The sequence below is a fragment of the Chiroxiphia lanceolata genome, chromosome 3, assembly GCF_009829145.1.
Source record: "Chiroxiphia lanceolata isolate bChiLan1 chromosome 3, bChiLan1.pri, whole genome shotgun sequence".
NCBI lineage: Eukaryota > Metazoa > Chordata > Aves > Passeriformes > Pipridae > Chiroxiphia > Chiroxiphia lanceolata.
In genome coordinates, this window is record NC_045639.1 from 59,330,400 (window position 1) to 59,344,428 (window position 14,029).

At 39.6% G+C, this 14,029-nt stretch overlaps 1 long non-coding RNA gene across 1 annotated transcript; it reads left to right on the forward strand.

Moving 5' to 3' along the window:
• The first annotated feature begins 12,392 nt into the window (after nt 1–12,392).
• On the forward strand, nt 12,393–13,723 carry LOC116785130. Its single transcript, XR_004356395.1, has 3 exons — nt 12,393–12,487; nt 12,899–12,901; nt 13,097–13,723. It is a non-coding gene; the product is annotated as an uncharacterized LOC116785130 (long non-coding RNA).
• The last annotated feature ends 306 nt before the right edge of the window (nt 13,724–14,029 follow it).

The following is a 14,029-nucleotide window of genomic DNA, read 5'->3' on the forward strand; positions in this document are numbered from 1 at the left end:
CGGGTCTTGTGTTGGATGTACTGACAAGGCTGCAGGCATTGGCTTTAAAATGTTTCATCCTGAGTATCCAGTGTCTCCCAGAAGGACGTGGAGTAGGAGGAAGTGTGAGGTTAAGAATTCAGGGAGATTGGATAGATAGTCGAAAGGCTTGGGTAGACAGTCTGAAATTCATTATGAGAGTGTATCCCAGGGGTCACCACAAACATCCTATAAACATCAGTGAACTTTTCTGCAGTCCAGAGCTGCAGAAGCAAGTGTGGTGAGTCATGAGATGTCTCCTCCCCTGCGCACATGAACCCAGGGGGACAAAGAGGGAGATAATGATGGGTGCTCTCTAAAGGGGTTAGAAGTGTAGGTTCCTAATCTATTTTTAAATGTCTCCAAACTGATAAGCAAATATGATCTGACTTTCCAAATGTTGAGAGCATTCTTTAAATCATGCCTCCATTAAGTCAGTCTCATGAATACCTCTCAAGTTGAATAATCAAAACTCAAACTTCTACACATTTCTTGGCAATTTCGCAGAAATGCACATTTATGCACATGTACACTGATACCCTTTTAGGAGTGAGGGAAAACACATGCATTCAATGAAATAGAAAACCTGGAGGGGAAGCAGGGTCATGGTAAAAATCAAAGTGAAATAATTAGCATTTCAGTAAATGCTTTCATTACTATGTCCTGTCCTATTCAGAAGGATTTGCAGAGTGTCTCAGTGAAAAAGGAATTAAGTGCCTTGAGATCTTACAGTGAGGTTACCCAGTAGTGTAAGCAGACGTCTTCTCGAGTAGCAGAGTTTATGTGTAAATCCTGGATTAAGCATACATGACATTTTCGAGTATGAACACCTGCCTCAGCTTCCTTTCAAAGAGTTTTGGGTGTTTCAACTTCCTCTTGTGATTTTTTGTAATGTTTTTAATTTGCATAACTCTGTTACAAGTTAAAAAAACAATTATGTCTCAATGCTGTAGTGGCAAAGGAAACATGAATGATAGAAAGCTATTCTAAAAATTAGAATGACTGTTCTGTAGTCCATGTTGCATATAAGCTTCAAACCACCTGAGCTTTAATTCTGAAGAACTTTCCATAAGACGATTTTGCTCAGTGCAGTGGTACAACTTAACCTCTGAATATGGCTTAAAATGTTAAGCATGTGCACAGGTGATTGTAGGACTTGGGTCTATTATCACAAAGCACTTCTGCACCAAGAAACCTGAAAAACTGTAATGGAAAATAAGTTCATATCACATTTGCTCAGGTCTGAATTGCATGCCACTTAGATTGTTCCTCTTGCAACAGTCTGCCAATTTGTTGTCATGCTGCACAGACTTTTCATCTGGAAGTTCAGTTTTGCAAGTACACGATGAAGGAGCTAAGATGATATATTGAGGTATATAAGTAATCAGGAAAAAATGCAGTTCAGCCCATGTATTCTTTGGAAATATGTATAAATATTTACAAATTATGGAGTTAAATCCAACTCATTTTGTAAATGAAGGGATATTCTGCTTTTTTTATGGGAAACATCAAAACCCAGCAAGCACGGGAGAATAAGACATGAAGTCTTTTCCAAGGGACATTCATAAACTCTCATAAAATCAAACATCACAGACTTCAACCTTTCTCCTATTTTCATTGTGTTCATGCCTACGCATCAGTGCATTTGTGGAAGCAACTTTCATACAAGACGTTTTTCTTCTTTTTTGCATTTACCAACAACTTTGTAAACAACTTAAAGAGATTGGTGAGGGACTGCTCTGTAAAAATGATAGCACATCTGCAGCACAGGCAGTTAAAGTCAACAATTAATTAATTGTTAAGGGCTCTGTTCATCCAAACGTTTGGCTCTGTATTTACTGCATGATTCATGGCTTGTGATCCCTGATTTCCAGAGAACTCAGTCTGGTCCTTCATTTCAACCCTTCCCCTGCTCCCCATTTCACCCTTCCCAGCCCACACCCAACTGCAGAGGCGAAAGCATGTTCCTTACAGAGTAACTGTGCTTTAGGCAAACAGCTCACCCAGAGCTCGACCCACTAAGTGTATTCGGCAAACGCAGGCTCTACTCTGCTGAAGGCTACGAGGCGGAGAGCCCCTCCTTGCCTGGTGTCAGTAATTCACTGACAGACGGATATTTACAAAACAAGACACACAGAGAAGTACACGCAATCACCTTTTGTGTAGCTGGTTTTTGGTAGATTAGACTTTAAGCCTTCAGTGTAAAGCAGTGGCTGTCTGTTTTAGCAAACAGATTTTATATCAACCGGTATGAAGCTGTACAGTGCTGTTGTCAAGAGAGGCTCTGGCTGTCTGGGAGGCACTTTGTGTCCCAGTTTGGTTCTGAGCCTCCAGATAAGGCATGTCACAATGATTTGTTTGAATTGCCTCCCAGGGAAAGATCTACTATCTTCCAATGTATATAGGACAAAGAGAGACCAATAAGTTTACAGTGAACCAAATTTATAATAGATATGGACCAAAATCTGTAGTTCTTAGGTAAATTCTTAAGGGAACCTGTTCATTAAGGAGTGACATTGCAGAAATTGCAGTAACAATCGATAGAGTTGAAACATTATTTGCTCATTAATATTTTTATTATTACTAACTTGCAAAGCTCCCTTGGAGTGTAACAGCAGAACATTAAACTTGTCTAGCAAAACAAAAAGCATCTATCACTGAATAATTAAAGTTGTCACTGAAGAAACAAAGTGTAAAACCATAAACAAGCCTCGAACAAACAAGAAATAATCAACGCATGATGATAAAGGTAACCAAAACATCTGGCATCATTGACAGATAGCGTCTACAGATGTGTTCTGATGTATGATAAGAAGAAATAACATTTCAGAGTCACAGGCCCTCAGTGAGGTTCCTGCCTTCCACTGTGGTTAAGTCACAGGGAGGTGCAGCCAGCTTTGCTCCCACTGTGAATCTCAAGAACCCTCCTGGTGAATTGTTCAGATTTTTGAGGGCTATTTCTGGTGTGTGGGACAGAATCTGATTCAGCTTCACAAATGAAGTGACAAAGGGAAAGCTGTACTATTTGTTGCTTCCTTGAGACACTCCCTTCATTCTCAGATCCAGGCTGCTGCTAAAAGCAGTGACATAACAGAACCCAAACTTTGCCTGAGTAATCCAGTTTAGACATCACTGATGGGGCAAGACTAATTGTTTTGGTATATCTTTTTCATCTTGAATCTCTGAAAGGGACAAAGAGTCTAGTGAAAAGACTATTAATACTAGTTCACAGATAGAAAAGTTATTCTCACACTTTCTTCAGATATAATCTTACAGGTTTATCTTGCAATTTCAGGTTTATCTTGCAACAGCTAGTTTCTGGAGAATCTGAACATTGACAGGTAGTAGCCCACTGCCATGAATACGGGCATTCTACCAGAGGTTTCCATGAATTAGCAACTTCATAAGGTGTTGCCTTATTCAAAAAATTCAAAATCTAATTGCTTTAGAATCAGGTGGTAGATTGGTAGATGAAGATTCACTGCAATGATATCTAAAAAAAAAAAATCAGAAAAAAAGGTAAGACATCTTGATTCATAAGACACTAATAGAGCTGACTGTGGATGTTCTACCTTTTCCACTGTATCTGCAGAGTTTTGCTTATGGCAGGACACACAAGAAGTCACTTTAAAATAAAAAAATACCTGGCTGACTGCTGAAAAGTTCATTTGTCAAGAGAAGAATGCTGTGGAGGGAAACTCTGACCTCTAAACCTGCAACAACAACAAAAGCCAGTGTTTTAAGAAGTTATTTTAAAACCTAAATAAACCTTGACAGCCTCCCCTTAAACTTCTTTTACAGTGATTAATTTCCAACTAGGGAAATATTGACTCTGAGAGAAAATGAAAATATTTCCATCTTTTTCTAACATGCATTATAAGATTATTTGACCTACTAGATAGAGTGGAAAATCACTATCAGTCTTGATGTTATTAGATGGATCAGGTTTCACATCTCTCTCCCTCTGTTTTCCTTTGCTTCCCCTGTATCAGCATGTTGTCTTCCCATCTCTCTCCCCTTCAGTCTGGCTTGAGGAGGCAGAGCCCTCGGTGCTTGCATTCCCTGACAGGGCAGAGTGGCTGCCTTTTTGTGGGATGATTGTGAAGATATAGAGGGCATTCAAAGGCTCATGGAAGGCCCTGAGGAAAAAATCCACCTCACTCAAGATATTAAACGTACACGGTTATGGTTACTTGCTTTTGTGCTGATTATATTTTCTCTCCCTAAGGGGAGGAGTAGTCCTTTTCAAGAATCAGAACCATTTGTCATATCACCCACACACCCTCCTCTGTATAAGATCTCCTCTTATAGGTTTGACTAGATGCTATAAATAGGAATCTTTCAGAAGGTTTTTGGCCGTAATACCTATGCATGTATGTATACTGCAGCCTCAGATTTAATAGGAGGTTAAATAAATTATAGTCACCAGCCCCAAAGTCTTTTTTAACTGCCACTGATACCTTTAGATGTGACAGGTAACCAATGAATTCCATGGCAAGACTGCCTCCATCCCAGTGAGCTGGGCTCTAAAGTGCATTTACTGCCCTCTAAAAAGTGACAGAAGGAAGAGCAGAGAGCACAGACTGGAAAGAGAGACAGGAGCTCCGGCAGTGGAGCAAGCTTGGACACCAAAGCTCCATTGTTTGTTATATGTCCCACTAAAAGTTTTCTTCACGAGGGAACCTACACTAAATTTCCTAAACTGACTACAACCATTGCTCCAAAAACGTTGGCAGCCTTTGTGCATATCTTATTATTTGCTTGGCTTCAGAGACAGCAGGAGGCAGAGCATCTTCTAGAAAAAAAAGTGTTTGATCCTTACTGTTTCTAGCAGAATTAGCCAATTCAAACGAGATGAATAATAATTGAAAAAATCTAGCTCAGAACTCTGTGTTAAAAGAAACAGAGAAAACATTGTTCAAACCCATGGAATATCTTCCAAAGTGACCTTGGAAGGATAAGAAATGTGAGTTGCCCATAGTCCATTGCTTTACTAAAAGTGGCTATAAACTACTGTGTGCCATTGCCACGCTTCCTTCATGCAGGAAACCTCTGGTGGAAAGAATTACTTGGGTTTGTATGAATCATGAGAAAAACTGAACTTAAAAATTCTCATAAAGGAGGAAGATAATAGCACTCAATAGATAGTAACTGCGTAATACGTTCAACCCTCTAACTGCGTAATATATTCAACCCTCTACAGCACACACAATTAGCACCCAACTGAATTCACATGTTGATAAGTACATAGAAAAAATAGATATTCTGTTACAGAATCCTTACACGGGGTGAGGTGCTGAGTTCTTTTCACAGCAAGTCTTCTTGCTGCTCACGACTTCACAGATTCCAGTCATTAAGGGAGAGCATGATTTATTAAATCTTTCCTTTGGAGGACTTTTTTATTAGGCTCCAAGGTAACAGTCTGTTCCTAAGAACTCTCATCCAACATAGATGTTAAAATTGCATGTGTCTGGCTCGTTTAAAATATTTTCCTGTGATTTTCTATAGATTAGAATGGCATACACTGTATTTCTGTTTGTCATGACTTACAATGACTTACAATGCTTTGTCATAACTCTATGCCAAAAGGTGAACAACCAAAGCCTGCATTACTGAGAACTTCTCACCTTAGATCCACTGATTGCAGTGCTGCTGTACCAATTGACAGATCATAGTCCATAGGTGCCAAATCAGTTAAATAAAAGCTAAATGAAATGAAAAGTTTACACTTTCCTGACATGTATATGCTAAAAATCAGTCAACAACTTTTGATGATTTGGTTGTACACTGCATATGTACATGAAGAGTTAATGAACTTGTCAAGACTGAATAAATATTTGTTTAGAATTGCAAATAGGCCCCAAGCCAAGCATTTAGTCTGGAGAAGAGGAGACTCAGGGGAGACCTCATCACTCTCTACAACTACCTGAAAGGAGGCTGTAGCCAGGTGGGGGTTGGTCTCTTCTCCCAAGCAGCTATCAGTAAGACAAGAGGGCATGGTCTTAAGCTGTGCCAGGGGAGGTTTTGGTTGAATATTAGGAAGAAATTCTTTACAGAGAGAGTAATCAGGCATTGGAATGGGCTGCCCAGGGAAGTGGTGGATTCTCCGTCCCTGGAGGTTTTTAAGATGAGACTGGATGTGGCACTTAGTGCCAGGGTCTGGTAACCACGGCGATGTTGGATCAGGGGTTGGACTTGATGATCTAGGAGGTCTTTTCCAACCCAGCTGATTCTATGATTCCATGATTCTATGACTTTTTAGGTCTATCTGCCAGACTAAGTCCAGAGCAGAAATGTTGATTAGGACCATGCTTCTCATTCATGCCTCCATTTCCACTGTGCTCACTCCCCTCACATTGGGGTTCTCCAAAGGTTGTTTCAAGAGAAGATTCTCTTCTTTTTTGACTTATTATAGGCTTCAGGTGGCAACTGCTATCACTTTCCTTTGAAGACAGAAGTAGTCAACCCTCAAAGAAAGTACTGTTGAGGCTAGGATCCAGCCTGACCTCCATAAGCAACAGTGGACAAAATGCCTTCTGCCACCAGCTGTCATTCCACCAGCTTTCAGTGTTTGAAGCCTTGAATAAATATGAACTTCTAATACCTTTCATAAACCAGACACTGCAAGAACCTTTCAGATTCATCTTGATTCGCTTGAAAGATTTCCCATTCACTTTTATATGAATAAATTGGGCTTTTTCTTAGTGAGTTTTCCACTTTTCTCTCAAAGGGATCAGAGATTTCTATAGGAGGCTGGGCTAGCAACTACTACTCTGCAATGGATTCCCTCAGTGCATCTCAGTTTTGCCTGACATGGATTATCCAGGAGCAGAAATATTTTACCCAAATCCAATTGCCACAGAGTCATCTGTTTTCTGGGATAAGGTTTCCCCATAATCACAGAATACACTGAATTGAAAGGAACCCACAGGGATCATCGAGTCCAACCCTTAGCTCAGCAACTCTTAGCCCTGCACATGATCATCCCCAAGAGTCACACCATGTGCCTGAGAGCATTGTCCAAATGCTTCTTGAACTCTGCCAGGCTTGATGCTGTGACCACTTCCCTGGGGAGCCTGTTCCAGCACCCAACCACTCTCTGGGTGAAGAACCTTTTTCTAATATCCAACCAAAACCTCCCCTGACACAATTTCATGCCATTCCCTCAGGTCCTATCACTGGTCACTAGAGAGAAGAGATCAGTGCCTGCCCCTCCTCTTCCCCTCACAAGGAAGTTGTAGACTGCAATGAGGTTTCCCCTCAGTCTCCTCCAGGCTGAACAGACCTCGGCCACTCCACATATGGCTTCCCCTCAAGGTCCTTCACCATCTTCATTACCCTCCTTTGGATGCTCTCTACTAGCTTCATATATTTCTTATATTTTGGTGAATACAGCATATGAAAATGCCTGTCAATACTGTGCCTTAGTGGTGCTGTCAGGACGGGACAGAGATGAATAAGAGAAGGGAAGTCCTGCCAGACTGTGCAGGGAATCTGAAAGGAAAAGAAAGAGCTTCACTTGCAATAAGGAAATTAGGACATGCCTACTAAAATTTGCCACTCTGCTAGGTTAGAGAGGGAAGCAAGGACTGGTTAAACGAGAAGGAATAATGTGTATAAGGAACAATGTGCATGAGGAAATACTCGGAGCCGGATGCTGAGCTGGCAGAAACCAGCATCAGTTCACTGGAGAAAACTAGTTGATTTATATCAGGTCTGTATGCAGAATTAGGATGGAATTTTCAGAGCTGAGATTAACTATTGAAAATTGTCGGTTTTGTAGGGGCAGGGGAAGAAGGCCTGCCAAATAATTCACAGAAGAAGATTGAGATAACTTGTGCTCTGAGCAGAGCCAAACTACACACATGTTCAGCAGTTTCAGATGAGCCAGCTTCTGGAGCTCTACATCTCCCATTTCCAAATGTTAAAATACAGCAATGATACTTCTCATTATCTTTCCACCTCAAAATCTGACTTTCTAGTAAAAGAGTGAATTACCCGATAGGACCACAGAGCAAGGCAGATATTCTTCTTTGGCAGCAGGATGCTGCTTCTTCTGGGCCCAGTGTACCATTTCTTTAGTGAAGATGTCACATTCCTTTGTAAGCCTGGCTATGTTCATGTATTCATGCTAACACAGCTGTAGTAGCTGCAGTAAGTACCTGACAGGGATAAGTAACAGTAGACATCTCTCATACATGTGTATTCTCACTATGTGAATATTGGAAGAATCTTTGTTGCTCATTTTTAATCACCTTTTATTGGGAGTATTAAAGAGTATTTCTTGTCAGATTGTTAGAAAAGGAGCTCCTATAGCTGGAGAAAACAGAAAAGCTCTCAAACACAAAAGGTTGTCTTCAACAGTACTGTAGGTCTGTCTTTGAGGCAAACACAGAAGTCTCCAAGCTATATACAGACCGGGAGTTACTGCCCTATGTTATGAAATTAAAAGCCTGCTGCCTGCTTTACCTTTTCCCTCCATATCTCCCAGTCTGCTCCTGTCTTTACTTCTTTTCCACTACCTATTCTTGGCCTTCCTTGGACACCTTTGTTTCATGTACATGGAACAGTTACACTAAAAAAAGTGCAATTTCCCTTAAAGTACCTAAAAGCCATACTCCAGTGTTTGCAGCCTACAGAACATCTTCTTTCCAAGAGCAGAGTGTAGTTTCTCTTCCTGCCTCCTTCAGAGGCAGCTTGGCTTTTGGAGAGAAACTTTGTTGCGCCTTCAAATGTGCATCTGTAGAAGGAGGTGAAACCCAGAACATACCATTCCTTTTGCCAGCCACTTTGTCACAAATCCCTTGCAATGACTTGTGCAGCCTGTGCACTGTGTTTTTTGGAAAACTGTTTTATGGTTTGTCGTATCATTACTGCTATTGGCACTATTACAGGGATTACACAGTGCAGCCAAGGGCTCCAAACAGAAATATGGACTTTTTTCTTCAGTAGAGATTGCGTAGATAAAAATCAAAATGCAAATTACTGTAACTCTTCATATGCTCAGTAACAAGAGGAATAGCATGAAGCAGTAACAAAGCAAATGGCTTTTTCATAAATTATAATAATTACCCTTCTTTTCTGATCACTCCCGTTGGGATATTGCATTCTGGCAAGAGTGGGGGTGAAAAAGGATTTAATGAAGGTAACCTCAAGCTGTTAAAAGCAGAGCTGGATATGTAGCAGGAAAGGTGAGGAACAGTCCAGCCAACTTCACATGTCTGTGGTGCTACTAAAGTTGCATAAAGAGACTGTCTTAACAATAATTAAAAAAAAATAAAAAAGAAATAAAGCTTATTTTTCTCCTATTTTCTTATAATTTAAAATGAAACCTAATAGTGATGGAAAGGTTGAAGTCCCAACAGTGACATCATGTGCTATCAAGGCCACATTTCCATTCGGGAACTGAGGATGTCCATTGGCACAGCAATAGATCCTCCCAGGGAGGGCAGCAAGAGGCCTGAATGACAAGACAAAATGGAAGGAGAAAGTGTAGCATTGCAGTGTTCCCTGACCACCCACTCTGCTTAGGAAAGAAGGATGCATGCCAAGGAGAAAGACAAAGGGAGGCTGAGTAGAGAAGAAGAAGATGGGTTTCTCTTCCTCCCGCTAGTAGAGGTAGAGCAGGGGAAAGTAGAAGATGTATACATAGAAGAGGAAGAACAAAAAGCCAGGGAACATCACACAGGAGGCATAAAGTTAAGAGTAGGACAGATTTTTAAAAAAGTGAAACTGTGACTCTGGAAGTCAGCCAGGCTTGAGAAGAAGACCATTATCCTGGCTGCTCTGTCCTACTCACAGGCATGAGCCCACAGTTGTCACCACGTTTTTCTCCTGTGAAGCAGGTCCTCCAGCAAGGTCTCTGTTTACTACCTTCTAAAACCATAAGGAACCTGAACTATGTAATTTCTACTCACTAAGTTAACCACACTAAGTTCACAGACAAAATTTTATAAGAGGGACATGACCTGGCTTGTTAGCACCACATGTTGTAAGATACAGAAAAGGATCTTTCATACTTCAGAAGTCTTGTTTCTCAATTGCTGGTCTCTTACTTTTTAACTTCTTTGCCGTTTTGAGTGTATTTCAAAACAAGTCAACAGACACATAGAGTCTTTGGTTATTTTTGGCCAGAGTTGGATAAATGAATAGTCCAGAATGTTTCTGACATTGTGCCAAATGTCTATGTGCCTAAAGTTTAAGAGTCATGTTTTCCAGGAAACCTTGAAGTTTGCCGAGATTTATGCTTTTGATATTGTCATCCATTACTGTATTCAAAGGAGTTGTCTGCATAAAGGTTGATAGAGGGCAGTCAAACCTTTTGCACTGAACAAATTATATCATTAGGTGTCTGCCTGTGGGTCAACTTGTTCTCAAGCCCCAAAAACTAAACACAGCTGAGTTCTAAATCCCCTGACAAATGAAGGCTGTGAGCAAGGATCATGAATAACATATGGCAAATGGAATTTCCAAACACCACATTGCCATACAATATACACCTGATAAATGGTTGTCTACAGTGATGCTGTTGAAAAAGACACTTGATGCAAGCCTCATGCATGGCAGAGAAACATTAACAGAATTCTGCAAGACATTTCAAAGCTGACAAGGTGCTTATCCAAATGTGTTGTTTGGTCTTCTCTCTTCTCCAAGTAAGGACAACAACTTTGTTTTCTTGCACGTGGGAACAAAGAAAGGTAGTAATTTGACTTGTCATACCAGAAGCCTGTGGGGCAAGAAGTATTCACACAAGGGCAAAGACACAATTATGCTAGAGACAAGAAAGAAAAGGAGAAGATGAAGAAAAGAACAGCAAAATGTTTCTCAAGATTAACTTTTAGGTGTATTTGTAGCCACAAAAAATTAAAGATTATGAACAGTAATGTCCAATTTTGTCCAGATAATTAAAAATGTGAACACAACCTGATCATCTAAAATGCAGCTAACTCTGGGGCAGATGTGAAGATGGACAGCACACAAAACCACTGATTTTGTAAAAAAAATCTGGGATACTGCATCTAGACCTACCCAGGCAGCATCACAGCCTCCAAAATCAGAATGTGCCACAAGAATTTGGCCAGGACCTAGAGTACAGCTAAAAAAGTCACAAGGTAGTCTATTCACCAGAGGCAAGTTTATATCTCAGTTAAAATGTTACGTATGTATGTTATTTTTCTAGTTGGTTTTGTTGTTGTTGTTGTTGTTGCTGGGGTTTTGGTGGTTTTGTTTGTTTGTTTGTTTTTGTTGTTGTTGTTGGTTCTCTCTGGCTTTGTTTTGGTAATGATGTTTGGAGTTGTTAGTAACCTTGGTATCCTTCAAAAATTTATCTCTGGTCAGTAAGTGAGAACTCCTCCTCAGAATAACCTGTTGCACCATCTCCAGCTTAACTATAGATATATATACATACATGCTTATATATACATGTATATATATATATGCACATATATATGTGTGTGTGTGTGTATTTGTTATTGCTGTCTAGCAATAACAACAGGTGCTACTTGTTCTTAATGAGGTCTGGGCAAATAATAGTAATAATAATAATATAAATGATGCAAATGGGTTATTTTCAGAAAATGTGTAAAAAATTAATATTTTTTCATTGAATTAGAGTAATTTCTTTTTTTGCTAAGGAAAGAAATAGCAGGATAATTAGGATGTTCAATTTTCAAGTGTTCTCATCACTTCCTTTGGAAACAGTTTCATTTCAAATATGAACTAAATATAATATTTACAAAGTCATTACATAGTACCAGGGAGTGAAAGCAGTCTGTACATGTATTAAAATTATTATTTTTTTTTAGATGCGAATAATTTTCAATTTTTCATTACAGTGATAAAAGCAGAAAATAGGAATTCATTTTGTATTGACTCCAAATTATCTTTTAATATATCAATATCTCTTGAAGGAAGTTTCTCACCTTTTTAATAGCATGGGAAAATACATGGATTTACTTTTAAGTTTAATCCATTTTTTCATATAAATAGTCGCATAAGCACAAATGAGAAAATGGCACAAGGCAGAAGTGGTTGGGAAGAGAAAGAGAATAGCTTTTCCTTTAGCCTAAACTGCCACCAAGAAAGCGGGGAAAGGCCATGTATCCAGCAATTGCCTGTGTCAGTTACAACTGGCCACTTAACTGATGTTAATGGGTTAAAACAGTGGTCCTACAGCACGAATCACCACCACTGTGAGACCAAAGTTACCAGTACATCTGGCTGTTAGGTGTCAAGTTCAACTCTCACAGATTGCCCAGTGTGGTCTGAAAGCCACATTTTCAGATGTTCGTCCATGCACAGAATAATGCACATGTCACTCAGGGTCTGTGCTTGCTCAGACAACACCTCCATTAAGACTTCAGAAGAGAGATTTTCCTGCCTAGAGGTCATGCGGAGTCTGTAGGCAGACTGGTGTGTAGTTCAGGGCATGGCTAAGTGCAGCACCATTCACAAAAGGCAATGTGTTAAGGTAACAGTTTAAGAATCACTAATTGCATGAACCTAAGTCTGATAATTATTCTTATTGCCACTGCTAACTTTTACAGTTTGAAATAACCTGTATGGATGTATAAGTCAGAATTGCTTGGGGAAGTCATACGTTAGTCTACATTATGTAGGAAGTCAGATTAGATGATTGTAACACTTCCTTCATGACAGAAAAATTCATGACACCATTAGATGTTTTGTTAAATTGGAGTCTAAGTGATAAGCAAAATTAATAGATTTCTGTATTTCCCTGGGTGGTCCAAACATAACATGGGAATATTTGTGTTTCTCTGCTCTGATCTGCTTGTACATGCAATATATATGTGTGTTCATGGACCTAATGCTGGTAAATAAATACCCTGATTTTCGGGCTGATTGCTTAAAAGCCCCATAGAAGGTGGAGGGAATATGCTTTACACACTAATTTTGTGCATAGAAGTAATTCTTAATCAAATTAGCCATCCTAGAGAAAAAAGCATCCCCTTGCATTTCAGCGGGACCATCCACATGAGTAAATCTTTGCAGGATTGTTGCTTACAGTTTCAAAGAAGCATAAGTGCTGAACATATCTTCTGAGCATGTTTCGTTTTAGCCTGTTCCTGGCTCTATACCATCATGATTTTGTTGCAGGAAACATCTATGCTAAACATCACTGTCAATTCCAAGACAAGAGACACATTCAAAAGCACATGTAAACTTTTTTTGTTACCATAAGTTGCCCGCAGAGAGTCCATTCATTCTGTTTGCTTGTTCCACTGTGTAATAGCTCAACTCAAGTATCAACAAGATAAGCTTTTAAAAGCAGAATATTCCCAGCTGTTGCGGTCAGGCAGCAGCAGCAGGTTCCTATCTGAGGACAGCAGAACAATCCAGTGCACTCGCAGTGATGGCAGTGTCGAGGGGAAGCATGTGTTCTCTGTACACAGTAGCGAAGGGTCCAATAGACAGCAATTAGCACCAGCAGAATGAAGATGAACGGTCATATACATAACCTTAATAAAAATGTCACAGAAGAGAAATCTCACACCATATGGATCCATGCTGAACTTTTTTTCCTTTTTTTTTTTTTTTTTTTTAGGAGCAAGACAGCTCCATTTCTTTATGGTCTTCTGCATTAGTTTCTCTCCCTAATTTTTTGCAGCCTTCTTCCTCCCTAAGCAACATGCAGCTACTGATTCATGTGATAACAAAACAAGATTATATTTTCATTTCTGTATTTTTAATTACACACACAGTCTCAGAATTCCATCAGAAGTATCTTCACTCAGCCTTAGCAACCTGAGTAGATTACTTGAATATCATTAAATCCCATTTCCACTCACTTTTGAAAAGAGTTCCACTATAAATTGCAAGGTTTTGTTCCTGTCAAATCAGTGTAGCTTGACAGTGGGTATTGCTTGTTCCCAGATCTGCTACCTGTCTTTTGGACATAACAAAGGCTATAAATTAAATAATAATAAACATATAATGGGTTTTAAATAATTTTGGCAAAAAAATGTTTGAAATATGTTGCCTTAATGTCATT